Genomic DNA, 20,097 nt, shown 5'->3' on the forward strand with positions numbered 1-20,097 from the left:
GATGGGAAAGAGCCTGTCGTACCGAGCTATACTTCTTATGTGCAAACCAAGTATAAATTTTCTTTACCTACTGTTCAGCCAGCTTGCTTGGAAAGCTACAAATTGTTGAGTCGGTTCCCCCCCTTGGTCTACCCTCTGAACATATCAGGAATTCCTCCTTTGTTCCTTAGTTCATTTGTCCTCAGATTTCTATTGTATCCCCTTGCTTTTGAGAAAGCTAGGGATTTTGGTAAGGCCAGAGAAACTTTGGCATCGTCCGTGGGCTCTAAGAAGGCTAGCCACAACCGAAACACTAAGGATCCTTCTTCTCCTATAAGAACTAACTAAACATGTTATGGTCACTAAGCTTCTATAAATAACTAAGGTAACTAAACACATGTTACGGTCACTAAGCTTCTATAAATTTGATATGCAAGAGAGTAGGAAGGTCCTCTAGAAGCTTGGAGGGCCTCCTCCAAGTCCCTCCCTCTTTTCAAATGCAATGATGACTTAAGCTACCACCTCATCTTTTGGAAGATGAGCATGATTGTTGGAGCATATAGCATGCAACAAATAATTTCATGTTTCTATATGCCTATGCTTCTTTAGTCTATGCTTCTATGCTATTTATGCTTTATGCTTTAATATTTCTATAGTCAGTATGTCTTAAGAAATCAAGTCATGCAATGTATAGTATGTAAGCAATCTAGCCTCGGGAGCACTCCAGTCTCTTGACACGGTCTGCAATTCCCCTGGTAGAATGCTTATAGAATCAAGTTGTGCAATGTATAGTCTGTAGTCTGTAAGCAATCTAGCCTTGGGAGCACTCCGGTTTCTTGACACCGTTTGCAATTCCCCTGGCAGAATGCTTATAGAATCAAGTCGTGCAATGTATAGTATGTAAGCAATCTAGCCTCAGGAGCACTCTGGTCTCTTGACATGGTCTGCAATTCCCTTGGTAGAATGCTTATAGAATTAAGTTGTGCAATGTATAGCCTGTAAGAAATCTAGCCTCGGGAGCACTCCGATCTCTTGACATGGTCTGCAATTCCCCTGGTAGAATGTTTATAGAATCAAGTCATGTACTGTATAGTATGTAAGCAATCTAGTCTCAGGAGCACTCCAGTCTCTTGACATAGTCTGCAATTCCCCTAGCAAAATGCTTACAGAATCAAGTCGTGCAATGTATAGTATGTAAGCAATCTAGCCTTGGGAGAACTCCGGTCTGTTGACACAATTTGCAATTCCCCTGGCAGAATGCTTAGAGAATCAAGTCGTGCAATGTATAATATTTAAGCAATCTAGCCTCAGGAGCACTTCGGTCTCTTGACACGGTCTGCAATTCCCTTGAAAGAATGCTTAGAAAATCAAGTCAATAATTGGAAATACATCTACATGCTCACAAGAATCAAACCATTTAGTTGTGTGTGAGAGAGAGAGGAAGGGATAAAGAGAGAGAGAGAGAGAGAGAGAGAGAGAGAGAGAAAGAGAGAGAGAGAGAGAGAGAGAGAGAGAGGAGAATCTTACAAAAGCAACTAATTTTGTTTTATGTGCAGAAGGTAACATGGACAAGATGAAGAGTCATAAAAAACGTGTGTTATATGAATATAGATTCAAGAAAGGAATGCGAAAAATATTCTCGAAGTGTCTTTGCATGAGCTTGTTATCAAAAATGCAGGAAGATTTTGAAAAGTATTTTGACTTAGGGGAAAGAGGGATGGATAAGCTTTGTGTGGATCTTTCCTCTGATGTCATCACCATGATGAAGAATGAAGATCCACAATGGAATATGCAATATGAATTTCAAGATAATTTTTATGTGAGTATTCGGATAGAACTAGGGAGAGTTAAAAGTGTTTATGAAAAGCAGACAAGCACATTCAATCCCAGAGATACAAATAATAAAGAAGAGTTGATTGATTGGTTTTCTAAAGTGGAAGGCAATTATGAGTTCAAAGAGGGAAGCATTCAATGCTAGTTCTTCAAAATAATGTGTCAATCCCACAGGATTGAAGATGCCATGTTTGTTTTTTCTTGAGAAGCAACAGATTCATGTACAAGAGAAAGATTATGTATTGGGTGAAGGCTCATATGGAAGAGTGGTGAAAGGTAACATCATTGGTGTAGACTGCTTTGATCCAAAAGAGACCTTTGCCAATAAGAAACTTAAGGTATCTCAAAAGCCAAGTGAAAGGGAAGAGAGAAGGTCCATGCGAGAGTTAATGGCAAATATGGAAACAATGCAAGCCCAATTACCTCATAGAGGACTTGTTCGCATGGTTGCTCATGTGATAAATCCTCCAAGATTGGTATACCAGTATTGGAATGGGGAGACATTGGACAAATGAAAATGGTTGTTTTTGTGCCCTTGAGGTTTAGATCTAAAAACAATTTTATCAGAACATATCAAAGGAAAAGCTCACATCACTTCTTCCAGTAAGAAATCAATGGAGCCATGTCCAGTATTATCAAGGGTTGTTGGCTGACCTAGGAAGCATTTTGACAAAGATCCATGACAAACATCATTGGGAAGGCTCCTTGCACAAACAAAGGAGTTTCAAGTGTTGCAACCAAAATGTGGTGAGACAAAATCTCTTTCTGATTCCTTGACTCAGTCATTCTTATCTTCATCATCAAATATAAATTTGTTATGCTGGGGATTATGGCAAGCTAATCTTCATGTCAATGGTTGTGAAATTGATATTAAGTCATTTTTTATAGATCAAAAGATGGGGCATGAATGGTTTTGTGAACCATATACAAAGGCCACTTTACATGATGGGAATATGGAATACAAGATAGATGAATGCTTTAGGCACATAAATTGTCTTCGTATATCAATAATTGGAGATCCATTTCAAGGTTTCTCATGTGAATACTGTAAGAAAATTGCAGGTTGTTCTGATTTTTGTATGAGATTATATAGGAAGAATCTTGCCGTTCAGAAGAGAGGAACCATGAAAAGAGGCAAAGGAAGGTGGGTAGACTACCTGACAATTGAAGAGCTAAAAAATGCCACTTTTGAGTGTAGGAAAAGTTTGAATGAAGAAAAAAGAAGGCTGTGGTGGGCAACATCAAAAATTGTAATGCTGGCAGTTAGAGTCAAAACTTTGAAAGAATCAAGTTTTGAATGTATAAATAGGAAAGATGTTCGACGCTTTTGTAACAACATAATTGAAGCTCATAGACAAGGAAAGTTTGGTGGAAAATCAGCCTTGTGGGAGTTTTTTCAAGAAGTGGCACAAAACATGTTACGGTCAAAGCAAGGACACAGGTTTAGTGACTCTACAAAAACCATATATGAAGTTATTAAGCTATGGGGTGGTCCACGTCTACATGACTTCTTGAGTATAAACCTTGGAGGTCCATCTTCGTCTACCACCAAAAGGCAAGGAAGAAAAGCAATTGAATTTATTTGTGATGAGCACGAATACATATTCTATGCTGTTGGGAAGATCTATATGGATGCAAAAAAAAGATATGGAATCATTTCTATAGTTCCAGTTATCATAGTGGAAGATGAGACAACCATTAAGCATCGAATAAGGTAATTTTAGCTCTGTATGCTTCTACTTTTATCTATATCATCAAGATATTTATAATTGCTATGTTTGGAAATCTCTCAAAAAGATGAGGAAGTTATTGAACTCTATAATCATGTTGTGTAGATGGAATGCAAAAGATGACACTCTTATTGGGTTTTGTGGAAAGAAAGGAGAATATCATCAATGCTCATCAAATGACTCCATTGTTGTTGGTGAAGGCTCACAAGGATACTCGAATATTATAGATGCCTTTCAAAATCATATCATAGGTCATTATGCTAGACTTTTGATTGTTAATCCTCTTCATGATCTTCTTCTTGCACATGTGATCGTTTTGGTAGTGATTTTGTAAGGAACCAATGGAATCTTTTGGAGACCATGTGGAATGCAAACTTGAAAGATAAAGTTGGACCCATAATTGGACATGCTTCAGATGGAGATAGTAGAAGATGAAAGTTGATGCTTGATGACTATTTGGAGAAAAGCGAACAACCTTTTGCTATCAATTGGTGTGGATGGAATTTGAGAGCAAAAATTGTAGGAGGAAATGTGTATGGCCTTCATGATCAAGACTTTGTACACTGTGGAAAGAAACTTACAAGCCCACTTGTTGATAGTCCTTCTCGACAACTAGCAATTGGATGTGTTTGGATCACACTAAATCATGTATCTATTATTTACAATGCTTTTTCAATTGAGGAGCACAAGCTACGAGATGGAGATATTCAAAGAAATGATCGACAAAATTGGGGAGCAACTCAAAGGATTGCAAGTAGACAAGTACAGAAATGTTTGAGAAAACTTCAAAAAAAAGAAAGAAGTATGAAGGGGATTGAGGCCTATTTGATGATTGTTGCTTATTATATTGATATTTTCTTGTCACCATATTTGATCTTGAAGGAGCGTGTGGTGCTTGCAGCCAAGGTAGTTTTCTTTTTCAAAATTTGGCGACTATGGATTCATCACCATCCAACCTACACCTTGAAGAAAAATTTCATCAGTAAGGAGGCTTATATGGACTGCATACTTTCTTGTCATTTTGTTGTATTGCTCATAAAGATGTTTCGAGATTTTTATCCTAATCTGAAGTGTCCACTACATCTTACCGGTTTTGATGCTGCTAAAATCTATTTTAGTAAATTTGGAGGTATGATTGGGCAAGAAAGAGCATTTGATCTTGGAGATCTTCTACATAGCATTGGTACCTTGAATAAAATTGCCATGCATGAGTGTGCTCAAAATGGTCTAACTTTCTCTAGGGCTCATAAAAAGCAAGAGCATATATGGAAAGAGTATGGAAACATTTGAACAAACAAGAAGGGATGATTGAAGAAAATCCAGGTGACTATGAGAGTGTTTCTTTTGATGAAAAAATGATTGATGCATTGAAGGAGGGCTTGCGACAAGCTCACATACTATGCAAGTCTTTGGATTTAAAACCTAGCAAGGCTGAAGACTTGAAATGGTGGTTTCAACCTTGGTTGGATGCAAGGTCTACATGGTGTAAGCTAGATGCTGAAATGGGAGAAGCTGATAAGAATGATGACTTTGTGGAGCCATGTGGTGAAGAAGAATCTATGGATGAGAATAGCAATGAAAGTGAAGATGTTATTGCACTTAGTGAGATTAGACATGAAATTGATGACATTTTGAAGGAAACAAGAAACATGCTCCCTAAGAAAAACATTAGCCTCATTGTAGAGGTGGACAGAAAATTTATTTTCAAGTCAACATTGGTGAGCCAACTCAATGGATGTCCAACCTTGTCAAAAGATAGACTCACAAGGGTAAAGCAAGGTGTTTACTTCAACCATGAAGCAAAAGCACAATCATCAAATGGAAATTTATTTGGCATAGGTTGTGACTGTGCTTTGTGACTGTGCTATATACTTTCATGATGACACAAAAGGACAAGGAAATCAACACATGAAAAGAAATGGCAAAGCTACAATCACGAGGAAGATGGATGCAACTCATGGTACATGGTACTTAGGAAGGGTTCAAAAGATGAGGGAGAAAGTCGGAGGGAGGTACGTGGATTATAAGCATGGCTTTGATTTAGTAGATAGGCCCCAAGGTTTGGAAGTTTTGCTTGGATGGTATCAAAGGGCAAAAGGAGCACAAATTTTTACTTATGATTTGACAGACTTAAACATGGTGGACATTAAAACAATTATTGCATTAGCAAATTTGACATATATTGTAAGAACAGACAAGTACCAGCTAGATGAGAATGACTACAAAGTTTTTAATGACTTCTTGAAAAGTGCTAGGTAAGTTTCCTTTGCATTTTTCATACAAGGTGAAACTTTCCAAAATGTCTTATAATGAGCTAGATCATCTAAGGAATCATCCTTGGCTAATTTTGTTCAGATAATGATACGTCACATGTATTGCATAAGGAGTTGGGCTAGTTCTTGAGGCAAAATTCTACATTTTTTGTAAGTCAAATACCTTAAGATAAACTGGAATACAAACTTTTCTTGAGATATAATTCTATATTTTTTGTAAGTCAAGTAATTTAGATAAACTTGAGTGCAAACGTTTTCTAGCTTTATCTAACATTAATCATGCAAAATTCTTGATTCTTATTGGTGAATAGATAGGGAAATACTGGATGGAGGGTCAAATTTGGAAGCCAAGTGGCCTATTTTAGGGCCCTCCCTTGGCTATAATCTTTACACTATAAACAAGACAATTCCACATCCTCCATGTTATCCAGCTGAGGTCATTCAAGGATCCATCAATGAGGAGGAGAAGTCTATGTAACAACCTTTAGTGTAGCTATCTCTAGCTGATTTCTTGCCACGTCTAAGTCTAAGGTTTTGATTAAACTCTTGATGATAAGTCTTGGTTGTAACTTGTATCTATTTTTAGATATCAATATGCTTGCACTTTGGATTCAACTCTACCTTTTCATTTGGTACTTTTGATGAAATTTGGCTATAGCTTGTGACCCTCGGTTGTGTGCTAGAGTCTAAATATCAAATTGAGCATCTACAAAATAGAATTTATCTACCAAATTGTGCAATCAATGCAAGTGTGATATGGATCTCATCGAAGCTTGAAACATCCCAAATCTCTAACTAAACCTTCGTGTGAAATTCCATATTGTGCAGCAAAAGATGGATTATAAAACTCTAAAGGACTACTAAACGAAGAATAGACTATATCCAAAAAACTATGCATCCAATGTACAGGTGGTCTATGGCTTCCCTTAAAGATCCACGCATTCCAATTCTATCTACTAAAATAGCTCATTATTTTATTTACATATGGTCTCAAAATTGTGAGGGGAGCATGGGTCCTTCAAAAGTTTGAATTGAAATATAGTAGAAATGGAATGAAGGGTGCTTTCCAAACTAAAAAATTGTTAGATGCATTAATAATTAAGATCTAAATTCAATAAAGAAGCTATAATATTTCATCATTCTACAAATTTTTCTTTTATATCATATGCATCTAGCATATGGTTTCGAAGTTAGGAGATTCAAAAATTTAGCAAAAAGTGATGCAAATACATAAATATGAAAGCATGTAACTTAAAGAAAAGTAAAGCGACCTAAATTGAGAAAAAGATACGGATTGAGTGATAATAAGCTTAATAAATTTGTGCACTTAACATGACTAAGTTGGATGCCTTTATGATGAGATGATAAACACTATCTTTTGCTAATATAGAGAGTGGCATATAGGCAACATGATGCTAGTGCATGCATCGTATTGAATATAAACACTTGTACTACATCAACATATTGCTACTACATGCATCATATTTAATATAAAAACTCCCATTAGATTAACACAAGGTTAAAGTTCAAGCCATCTTCTTATAAGTTTGTGCCATTTTATTCATAGTTTAATTTAAGTTACTTCATGAAAATCTCTAGTAGGTAGTGATAGTTTGGGAGCATGCAAGGGAAACAAAATTGGATAAGGTGGAGTAAATACATGAGAATTTGAGAATTGAAAAGATCAAAAGTTGAAAATACGTTCTATTAGGTAATAGTATGGATGTAAAGCATGCATCTCGGCAACATACAATTTAAATGGTCTTATTCAATTATACAATTCAATTATACAATACAATTTCTCAAAAGTAGCATCTGTTTCAACTTACACTGAAATGTATAAGAGGAGGGCAAAAAATATAGGCTTCTCAAATTTAACATGACGTGCGTGAATTCATGCATTATACATCCTTTTCCTCCTAGTGTTATGCACCCCTGTCAAAAAATGTGCTCCCAGGTGTGTTATCTGAATAAGTACTTATGGGATGGGCATGCCACTCTGCATGTAGGTCAATACCACTTGAATAGAGGTCTATACAAAGTATTGCGCCCATCAGATATGATTTGCATGGTTGATCAAGCATTACACTATTTTTACCTCAATGTGATTCACATGCATAAAAAAACACACTTATAGGGGTGTTATCCCAACACTTGAGTACTTATTGGATTAGCGCCCCACATTGCATGCAACTCAATAACACCTAGGTTGAGGTGTATGTAAAGTATTGTTCCCATCGTATATGCTTTGCATGATCGATCATGCATTATATAATGTCTTTTCCCTAGTGTTATCCACAACCGTCAAAAAATGTGCTCTCTTAGGTGTGTTATTTGAATAAGTACTTATGGGATGGGTGCACCACTTTCCATGCAAGTAAATATTGCATATTTTGAGGCACGTGCAAAGTATTGTGCCTATTTGATGTAAAGAAAGAGGGAGAGAGATAGGAGACTCAAGTTCAGCTTTCTTCACAACACACAAAAGAGAGAGGACACAAGGTTGGAGGGTGAAGCCTTTCTTCACTTTTGCACACAACAACAATACAATAGAAGAGGGAAATACCCTATATGTCAAAACCTAGAATACATGGTTCATATGTGAACCCAAACCAAAAACATACGTGGTAGTCTAACTACACCACGAGTACAACTAACATAGACGGTGACATAAATGATAGTCATCCAGGAGATATGTCGGGGATAGAGCTTGATATCTCAACACTCCCCCTCAAGCTCAAATCCATCTCACGTACACCAAGCAAGCTCCTAAATCTGCGAAGCTTCTCGGTACCCAATGCCTTCGTAAAAATATCAGCCACCTGCTCCTCAGTGCTGACATAGACAAGATCAATCTCACCAGCTAGAACCTTCTCTCTCACAAAGTGATAATGCACCTCAATGTGCTTCGTTCTAGCATGATAAACTGGGTTATTAGCAAGCATGATGCTGCTAATGTTGTCACAATGAATGACAACTGCTGCATGAACTGACTGTCCCATATCTGCAAGTAGCTTCCGTAACCAAGCTACCTCACATGCAGCCATTGCTGCACCCCTGTACTCAGCCTCTGTGCTCGACAAGGCAACTGTTGGCTGCTTCTTGTTGCTCCAACTGATGGCACCACTCCCAAGGGAAAACATAAAACCACTAGTAGATCTCCTGTCTGAGACACTACTAGCCCAGTCAGCATCTGTGTATCCATGTACCTGTAATGCACACCCAGCTTCATAAAACAGTCCATAATGCAATGTGGACTTCACATACCGCAGTATGCGCCTAGCCGCATCCAAATGTGGCTTCCTCGGTGCCTGCATAAACTGACTCACCAGCCCCACAGCATAGCTCAAATCTGGTCTGGTTATAGTCATGTAAATCAAGCTACCTACTATGCGCCTGTACATAGTAATATCTTCAAGAAGCTCACCTGACTCTGCATTGAGCTTCACATTCTGCTCCAATGGAACAGAGATAGGCTTACAGCCTGTCATCCCATATTTGGACAGCATGTCCAAACCGTATTGCCTTTGCAACAGCCATATCCCACTCGGGGATCTAATAACCTCAATGCCCAAGAAGTAACGCAGCTCTCCCAAATCCTTCATCTCAAATTTCTGCTTCAACAGCAGCTTCACTTCATTAATGTCTGCATCACTATCACCTGTAATAATCAAGTCATCAACATAGATGACTATAAGCACAATCCCTCTGTTTGTCCTTTTCACATAAAGTGAAAAATCTGAATTGGAAATCTAAAATCCAATAGTGACAAGATATTGCCCTATCTTGTCTGACCTTGCCCTCGGCGCCTGTTTTAAGCCATACAAGGCTTTGCGCAACCTGCATACAAAATCGGGGTGTGCTTTATCCTCATAACCTTCTGGCTGCATCATATAAACCTCTTCCTGCAAGTCACCATGCAAGAAGGCATTTTTCACATCCATCTGATGCAAAGACCATCCCTTTGCAGCAGCCATAGCAATTACTGCTCTCACGGTTGCCATCCTTGCAACTGGGCTGAAAGTTTCCTCATAGTCAATTCCATATGTCTGTGCAAAACCTTTGGCAACCAATCTTGCCTTGTACCTGCTAACAGACCCATCAGCATTGTGCTTTACTTTGTAAACCCACTTGCAGCCAATAGCCTTCTTATCATGAGGCAAAGGCATCAAATCCCAAGTGTGGTTTGCATCCAAGGCAGCCATCTCTTCATCCATAGCTGCTTCCCAATTTTTATGCCCTGCTGCATCCTCAAAACATGTGGGCTCTGGCTCCTCTAGAACCTTGACCATATAAGCATAGTGATGTGCTGTATACCCATCATATCTCAGCCTGTCAACTGGATACTTAATACGAGTGGACCTCCGTACAACTGGATCAGTTGCAAGAGTCTTTAAATCATGCCTGCTTTTCCTTGCACCAGGTGTAACAACAGAAGGAATCCCAAGTTCCTCATCAAGGCTCATTTCAGAGCCGCTTGACTCTCCATCAACATGAGAGCTACCAGCAGACACATCAAACACTGGAGTATGGTCCACTTTTTCTTTTCCCTTATGTGATACCTGCACAACACTATCAGGACTGCCATGTGACGATTCACTAGATCTCAATCTCCCTGTCCATGCATTAGATCCACTAGTAGAGGACTCTCTGGGTCCACTCAAGGCTTGAGATTGCTGCTCTGCATTTATTGCAGCATTCCCATTTCCTGCATCTGCATCTTCTACCATAACAGTTGGTGCATACCAGCTGCTCATTTCATCAAAAACAACATCTCTGCTCACTTGCATTTTGTGAGTGGAAGGGTTATAACAGCGATACCCTTTCTGGTGCTGAGCATATCCAATAAAGATGCATTTTTCTGCCTTTGGATCCAGCTTGGTTCTCTTCTCATCAGGAACATGAACATAAGCTATGCAACCAAATACCTTCAAGTGAGAAATATCTGGTTTTTGGCCTGTATACATTTCTTCAGGCGTCATGCCATGGACAGCTGCAGTGGGGGTTCTGTTTATAATATAAACAGCAGTTGCTACTGCTTCAGCCCAAAAATAATCAGGCATGTTTTTCTCATTTAGGATCGCCCGTCCTACTTCTGCAATATGCCTGTTCTTCCTTTCTGCAACCCCATTCTGCTGAGGGGTAGACCTGCATGAGTACTTCCTTTGAATTCCCTGTTCTTTCAGATATTCACAAAATTCTTCTGAAAAGTACTCTCCCCCTCCATCAGATCTTAGCACTTTAATATGCACACCTTTCTCTTTTTCAACCATGGCCTTAAAAGCCTTGAAATGGCTGAACACTTCACTTTTGTGCTTCATAAAATAAATCCACACCTTCCTAGTGTAGTCATCAATAAACGTCACATAATAATGGCATCCACCAATAGAAGCAGCTTTGGTTGTCCAAACATCTGAATGGATCACTTCCAAAGGTCTTCTGCTCACCTTAGCATTTTTAGGAAATGCATGTCTGGCCTGCTTACCCATTTGGCATGCTTCACATACCTTTTGCATTCCCTCAACTCTGAATTTAGGCAAACCTGCAACAATGTTTTTCGTTTGCATAGATTTCAGCCTTTGTATATTCACGTGCCCAATGCGCTTGTGCCATATCTCAATATCTGCAATGACACCTCTCCCATGCGCAAACATAGCAGCTTTCACCTCAGGCATATCAACATCCAAGGTGAACATTCTACCATTTTTGTTGCCTTTTGCAACCAAGCGGCACTTATTTTTCAGGTCCTCAACAAAGCATCCATCAGGATTAAATCTAACCTGCAGACCTTGCTCAACCATCTGGCCAACTGAAACCAGGTTCTTAGTGATTTTTGGAACATGAAGTACATCTGCCAAGTACTTCGTTTTGCCATCCTGCATAGCCAATGGCACTTTACCAACCTGCGTAATTGGGTGCGCAGTATCATCACCTGTTTCAACATAACCTGGCTTATCCAAATTTCTAACATCATGAAACCACTCACCATGACTGGTCATGTGGTTAGAGGCACCTGAATCAACATACCAAACATCATTGCAAGCTGCAGCATCTCCTAACATGGAGTTAACCATATGCTGCATCACAAAAAGGTGCTCATTTCTGTCGTCACCATGCCCACTTGATGATGCATAGTTGCTTTGCTGCAACTTCCCACTTTTGATGTCATTCTGCTTTTTATAGCATGTATTCTCCTTGTGTCCAGGCTTTCCACAATAATAGCATTCTGTGCTGCTATTTACTTGCTGGTTCCTTTGCCATGAACCACGGCCTCTTTGGCTCCCCCTGCCTCTAGAACTACCACGTCCTCCTCCATAGGACTGGTTTTCCTGTTGTTGCTGTTGGTTCTGATTTCCTGCACGGCCACCAGAACGGCCTCTTCCTCTACCCCTGCCTCTACCTGTATTCGAGTAGAAAGCAGTCTCTTGAGAAGTTGAGGTGGCTGAACCACCATTCCTTTGCTCTTCACTCAGCAAGAGAGCAATAAGTTCCTGAAAATCAGGAAATGTTTCACGGACTCCAATGGATGTCCGAAATTGTGCATAATCTTTCCCAAGACCATTCAAGGTCACGGACACTAAGTCCTCATCATCAACAGGTGCTCCAATGGAGGCAAGAGAATTTGCAAGGCCTTTCACCTTCAAGGAATACTCATTTATATTCATATTTTTCCTTTGCACATTGTGCAACTCCTGCTTTAGCTGCATCTTTCGTGCTTTGGTATTTGTGCTATACAGCTTCACCAATGTATCCCATGCCTCCTTAGGCGTCTCTAGATCCTGTATATGCACAATCATAGAATCTGAAATGCTAACGGACAGCCAATACAGGCATTTTCTGGCTTTTTGATGCCATTCTTTAAAGGCCTTCAATTCAGCAGGAGTGGGAGCAGCACCCAAAACTGGTTCTGTAGTTTCACCACTGATGTAATCCCAAACTCCCTTTCCCATAAAGAAGTTTGTCATCCTGAACTTCCATGCTTGGAAGTTGTTCTTGTCAAGCTTCTCACTGACAATGGTAGACAGATTCTCAGACATTTTACAAATCACGAATTGCAACAGCAACCTGTAAACACAGCAAATGCCTCAGAAGGGCAAATAGCAAAACTTCTGCAAAGAGCCTCACAGGGGCAGATCTGCAACACTGACGAAAGTGGTATTTCACCACACAGTCACTTCCTCGTGACGATTTTGCATCAACAGGCAACAGGCATGAATCTGCAACTCCCAATATCTCTGCACATAGGCATACGATGCAATTTCTGTGGCACCTTTCCACCGACTAGCCACGCGGTGGTCGCACAGCAAAAACAGGGCCTTTTTCTGAGTGCCTGTGAAGAACTTCCGCCTTCAAAACGGGCCCCGAAACGGCCGCACCGCGAAGGGCCTCTCAATCTGAAGCAGTGCACTCCTGCACTTCTGGCTGTGCTACCTGCAGAGATTTGCTCCCAAACTCGAAATAGGAAGGCTACACTGGTCCTCTTACCAGGACACCACAAACTTGGCTAGCTTTCTTGAGCTCCTTACCACGAACAAGGCTCTGATACCATGTAAAGAAAGAGGGAGAGAGATAGGAGACTCAAGTTTAGCTTTCTTCACAACACACAAAAGAGAGAGGACACAAGGTTGGAGGGTGAAGCCTTTCTTCACTTTTGCACACAACAACAATACAATAGAAGAGGGAAATACCCTATATGTCAAAACCTAGAATACATGGTTCATATGTGAACCCAAACCAAAAACATACGTGGTAGTCTAACTACACCACGAGTACAACTAACATAGATGGTGACATAAATGATAGTCATCCAGGAGATATGTCGGGGATAGAGCTTGATATCTCAACATTTGATATGTTTGTTGATTCTCGTATTAAACACCATTTTTGCCTCACTGTGATGCACATAGAAAAAAACACACTCCTAGGTGTGTTACTGAACAAGTACTTATCGGATGGGTGTGCCACTTTGCACCCAAGTCAATACCATCTAGGTTGAGGTGTGTACAAAGTATTATGTCCATTGGATATGATTTGCATGCTCGATCACACATTATACATTGTTTTCCTCCTAGTGTTTTGCACCACCGTCAAAAAATGCTCTCCCAGGGGTGTTATCCTAACAAGTACTTATGGGATGGGTGTGCCACTTTTCATGTGGGTCAATACCACATGAATAGAGGCCTGTACAAAGTATTGTTTAGATCAGATATGATTTGCATGGTTGACCAAGCATTAAACTCTGTTTTTGCCTTTGTGTCATGCATAAGCATAAATTGTCCTAGGTGTGTTATTCCAACAAGTACTTATTGGATTGGTGTGCCACATTGAATGTAACTCAATACCACCTAGGTTTATGTGTGTGGAAAGTATTGTGCTTATTGGATATTCTTTGCATGCTTGATCATGCATTATGCTCCGTTTTTCCCCTAGTGTTATGCACAACCGTAAAAAAATGCACTCCTAGGTGTGTTATGCAAACAAGAACTTATGGTATGGGTGCGTAACTTTGCATGCAAGTAAATACCATCTAGTTTGAGGTGCATGAAAAGTATTGTGCCCATTGAATATCCTTTGCATTGTCGATCAAGCATTAAACAACATTTTTGGCTTAGCGTGATTCACATTCGTAAAAAAACACGCTTCTAAGTATGTTATCCAAAACAAGTACTTATCGGATGGGCGCCCCACATTGCATGAAACTCAATATCACCTAGGTTGAGGTACATGCAGAGTATTGTGCCCATCGGATATGCTATGCATGGTCGATCATGCATTATACACCATTTTCCCCCTAGTGTTATTCATAACCGTCAAAAAATTCACTCCCAGGTGTGTTATATGAAAACGTACTTATGGGATGGGTGTACCACTTTTCATGCAAGTAAATACCGCCTATTTTGAGGTGCATGCAAATTATTGGCCTATCTGATATGATTTGCATCGTTGATTCTCACATTAAACATAGTTTTTCCTCAGTGTGATGCACATCTGTCAAAAAACACGCTCCTAGGTGTGTTATCCAAACAAGTACTTATCGGATGGGTGCACCACTTTCATGAAAGTTAATTCCATATAGAATGAGACACGTGCAAAGTGTTTTGTACATTGGGTATGATTTGTGTGCACAATCACATATTATACACAGTTTTCCTCCTAGTGTTATGCACCACCGTTAAAAAACACGCTCCTAGATGTGTTATCCGAACATGTACTTATGGGATGGGCATGCTACTTTGCATGTAGGTCAATACCACATGGATAGAGGTCTGTAAAAAGTATTGAGCCCATCAGATATGATTTGCATGGTCGACCAAGCATTAAACTCTCTTTTTGCCTTAGTGTCGCACACAAGCATAAAAATACACTGTCCTAGTTGTGTTATTCCAACAAGTACTTATCCGATAGGCGTGCCACATTGCATGCAATTTAGTATAACCTAGGTTGAGGTGAGTGCAAAGTATTGTGCCCATCTGATATGGTTTGCATGTTGATCATGCATTATGCACCGTTTTCCCCCTAGTGTTATGCACAATCGTAAAAAAATGCGCTCCTAGGTGTGTTATGCGAATAAGTACTTATGGGATGGATGCGCCACTTCGCATGCAAGAAAATTCCACCTAGGTTGATGTGAGTGCAAAGTATTGTGTCCATCGGATAGGCTTGGCATTGTCGATTAAGCATTAAATATCGTTTTTGGCTCAGTGTGATTCACATCCATAAAAAAATATGCTCCTAAGTGTGTTATTCCAACTACTTATCAGATGGGCATGACACATTGCATGAGACTCAATAACACCTAGGTTGAGGTGTGTGCAAAGTATTGTGCCCATCAGATATGCTATGCATGGTCGATCATGCATTATACACCGTTTTCCCCTTAGTGTTATGCACAACCATTAAAAAATGTGCTCCTTGGTGGGTTATTTGAACAAGTACTTATGGGATGGGTGCACCACTTTGCATGCAAGTAGATACCACCTAGGTTGAGACATGTGCAAAGCATTTTTCCCATCTAATATGCTTTGCATGGTCGATTCTCACATTAAACACCGTTTTTGCCTTAGTGTGATGGACATCCGTAAAAAAACACGCTCCTAGGTGTGTTATCTGAACAAGTACTTATCGGAAGGGTAGACCACATTGCATGCAACTCAATACTAAATTATTTATACTATCTTTTATAATTCTAAACCGTAAATTATAAATCTAAATTAGAGATTCTATTAGCTAAATTAATATATTCTTAGTAAAAGTAAAATTAAAGAGATTAATTTAATAAAAAGTTACAACTAATAGGAAAGATATTCAAACGAGACTAATATTTTCTATAATTATTCCACAGGAAGATGGCAACAGATTTCATTCCTGGGATGGAGGTGATATTATGTTGCCAAAGAGAAGTAGTTGCATTTGCTACAATCCATGATAGTGATCCAAATTCTCTTTATCACTCTCAAAGACTTGGAGAGGATAAGGTTGTAGTTATTGTATCAAAGATTCTTAGTACGCATGTTGAGCTAAAGCATAAGTGTGGAGACATGGAAGTACTTAGAGATGTTATGCCTTATAATGTTTTTAATAAATCATTTATTGCATGGGATAGAGATGAAACTTATCCAACACATATAATCAGGAATACAAAGTGCAATTCTTTGGATTTAAGTGTGGGAGATATTTTGCAAATGATATCATTTGCAAAGAACATAGCAGAAGGTCAAGTTTTGGGGTTTGAACACTGGAATTAGTGGTCATTTGCGAAGATGAGGATTGTGAAAGTTACTAATGATGGTATGGATGATAACACAACATCATTGGATGGTCCCTATTATGAGGAAGGAAAAGATATAAGATGGAGCATGCAATTTTTGAAGATTGAAAAAGGACATGTGGTTTTCAATGACAAAGATAGAGTATACTACAATTTCAAAGGACTTAAAGAATATGCCTACAAGCCAAGCTTTGTCCCTTCAAATGTGGATGATTTCAATGAACTCAAGTATAGAAGTGACATCTTATAAGGAGTGTGTGGGGGTTAAAGGTCACTGTGCCTTTACCACGGTTATGTACAATACTCAAACACATATATAAATGAATGAAAAAGAAGATTAGGGTGGTTCTGCACCCACCAAACTTGTGTGGCTCTCTGTCTCTCTCAATCCTTACGTTCTTGCTTCCGTTGAGAGCACTCTCAACTGGTATCAGAGCCCAGGTGATCTAGCTGAGCGTGCGTGAATGCTTGGAAGCTCAGTAGCTCTGTGGGAGGAAGGAGAAGCTTTGCGGGAAGCTTTGTGGGTGACTTTACTTGCATCCGAGTGTGTAGAGACCTTGGAGGAACCTTTGGAAAAGTCACTTTGGCTTTGCGAAGTGGTTTTGAGAGCCTGTTAAGAGCTTTCAAAGAAAAAGTCGTTTTTTGAGCTTTTCCCTGTTCCGTTCGATGACAGAGACTCCGTATTGACTTGTAGAGGCAACTATTGCTTGCTTTTGGTATCCACTTCACTTCAGGAGCTTGGAAACACCTTCATTCTTGAATCTGGGATCATTTCATTAGATTTCTGACTCACTGTGTCAGTTCCTACGTTTTTTGCCCAGGTGTTGGAACTCAAGTTTGGAGCAACCATTTGCAGATCTATCAGTTCGAGTGGACTCAAGAGGTCCTAAAACTTCTATGTTGCTCATCATTCACACTCCGGTGGAGTTTACAAACAGCTCTGTTTCCAAAAACGTTTTTCAGTCCGTGTGTTGGACCCAGTGATTGAGACCATGGTTTCCAAAACTGTCTGTCCCATTGCGTTCCGGATGCCCAAAAACCCCTACCTATTAGTTCTTGCGTGATTCGGTGGAGGATTTTCAGAGTTATAAATCTCTGTGTATTCGATTTCGTCTCTCTGTTATGCATTTTTCATACTAAAGTTTTGAAACCTTAGATTTATGCCACATGGCAGTGGATAAGTGTTGACTCCCATTTCTCACTCATCGGTTGGGATTTTGGAGTTCTGGCAGAAGAGAGATATTTGCAAATTTTCTTGTTGAGTCCGATTATGCAATGGCACCCATGTTTTGAGGCATCTCAGGTTCTATTTTCAGTAGCGCTCATTACCGTGGGACTATGATTTCTTAAGCATACCTTATGCAGATTACTCTGGTTGCAGCAGTGTGCGCTCATTCGTGGTATGCATTGGGTTGCAGTGGATGATTTATAGGCCATTTGGATGCATTGCGGTCCTTGTTGGATGCGCTGATAGGCCCAAATTGCCTTGTGGGATGCTATTTTTTATGGACGCTTTGCACATGGATGCTATTTTATGCTGAGGGACAGCTTTGACACATTGTTGGTGATGCACTGATAGTGCTATGCTCTCTTGGATGAGATATTATTGATGCATATGCCAGTGGACGGTGTTTATGCTTGAGTCATTTGGCACTTATTGGCATTTTCTTTTGGGCGAGATTTGCTCATATGGATGCATAGTATATGCACATGAGTCAGATGCATCTTTTGATGCTTTGAGCTTTGAGTTTTGGTGATATTTCACTCTACTATGGCATACACATTTGGGTGCACTTGGTATTTGGTGTGATTCTCTCTTGCAGGCACTAGCATTTGGGATTTTGCTTTATTTGCATCATGGCATCCTCTTCCATGCCTGAAAAGGAGTTTTTCAGCATTCAAAAGTTTGATGGGACAAACTTTTCTTTGTGGAAAGAACAGATAAGGGATGTGCTTATTCAAAAGAAGCAGATTAAACCCTTGGCAGGGATTGAAGCTAAGCCTGCAAATATGTCTGAGGATGATTGGAATGAGTTGGATGCATTAGCAAAGTCTACTATTAGACTTCATCTTGCAGAGTCAGTTTATTTCACAGTAGTAAATGAGCAGACTACGGAAGATTTGTGGAAGAAACTATGTGCCACTTATGAAAAGGAAACTGCCTCTAATAAAGTTTACCTCATGAAGAGGTTGTTTGAGCTGCAAATGAAGGAAGGGGTCTCCATTGCTTCTCACTTGAATGAATTCAATATTATTTTCAGCCAGCTTCAGGCTCAGAAAATGAATTTTGATGCGGAGACTAAGGCAATATTTCTCTTATGTTCATTGCCATCCTCATGGGATACCTTCCGTACAGCTGTCAGTAACTCTGCACCTAGTGGAGTACTGAAATTTGATGATGTTGTGGGTAGCTTGTTGGCCGAGGAGATTAGACGGAAGTCTATGGATGGCACCAAGCAGGATGCAGCCTTAAATGTGCAAAGGGGCAGATCACAGTTCAGGGGGAAGTCTCAAGAAAGAGGGAAGTCTCGTAGCAAATCCAAGGCACGGAACATTGAGTGTTACCATTGTGGCAAGAAGGGCCATATGAAAAAGGATTGCTACAAGCTGAAAAGAGAGCAAAAGGATAAGAAAAAGAATGCAAATTGGGGTGCAAATCAAAAGGAAGAGAGTCCAAGGGAGGACAAAGGAAAAGTGAAGATCGAGGAGATCAATGCAGTCACACATGATAGTGACAATGACGTTCTCTTCATGTCTAGTTTATCTGCAGAGTTGCTTACCACTTCAGATGATGCATATTCCCAGGATTGGATTTTGGATTCTGGTGCTTCATTCCATGTTACTCCCCATAGGGAATGGTTCTCCACTTATGATAGTGGAAAGACAGATTGTGTGCATCTTGGAAATGACTATGCATGTGACATAGTGGGAGCAGGTGACATAAAGTTTTCTTTTGCAAATGGGTCTACATTTGTTTTGAAACATGTGAGACATGTGCCTAAGCTGACCAAGAGTCTTATTTTAGTGGGTCAGCTAGATGATGCTGGTTTTCACACCACTTTTGGCTTTCAGAGTTGGAAAATTCAGAAGGGCTCTATGCTTTTGGCTAGGGGTGCCAAGTGTGGGACTTTGTATCCCTTACATGTATCAGGGGTATTTGATCATGTTGTTGCAATAACTGAGCAGCCAAGCACTTCTTTGTGGCATTGCAGGTTGAGGCACATGAGCCAGAATGGAATGAAACTCTTATGCCGTTTGGGTTATGTACCGCATTTGAGTTTCTCTGATTTTGAATTTTGTGAGCATTGTCTCTATGGGAAGCAGACTAAATCAGCCCATAAAAGAAGGGGAAAGAAAGAGTTTGAAATGCTTGATTTGGTGCATTCAGACGTATGTGGTCCCATGCCTACACAGTCATTAGGCGGGGCTGAATACTATGTGACATTCATTGATGATGCAACTAGGAAAGTGTGGGCTTATGCTATAGCTCGAAAGAGTGATGTGTTCCAGGTAT

The 20,097-nt window shown here is 39.8% G+C and overlaps 1 pseudogene; it reads left to right on the forward strand.

Annotated features, from left to right (window-relative positions):
* Nucleotides 1–3,983: 3,983 nt before the first annotated feature.
* LOC147885436 (uncharacterized) lies at nucleotides 3,984–5,801 on the forward strand (annotated as a pseudogene).
* The last annotated feature ends 14,296 nt before the right edge of the window (nucleotides 5,802–20,097 follow it).

The sequence above is a fragment of the Dipteris shenzhenensis genome, chromosome 25, assembly GCF_047967505.1.
Source record: "Dipteris shenzhenensis isolate YYH24624 ecotype China chromosome 25, Dip_SZ_1.0, whole genome shotgun sequence".
Taxonomy (NCBI): domain Eukaryota; kingdom Viridiplantae; phylum Streptophyta; class Polypodiopsida; order Gleicheniales; family Dipteridaceae; genus Dipteris; species Dipteris shenzhenensis.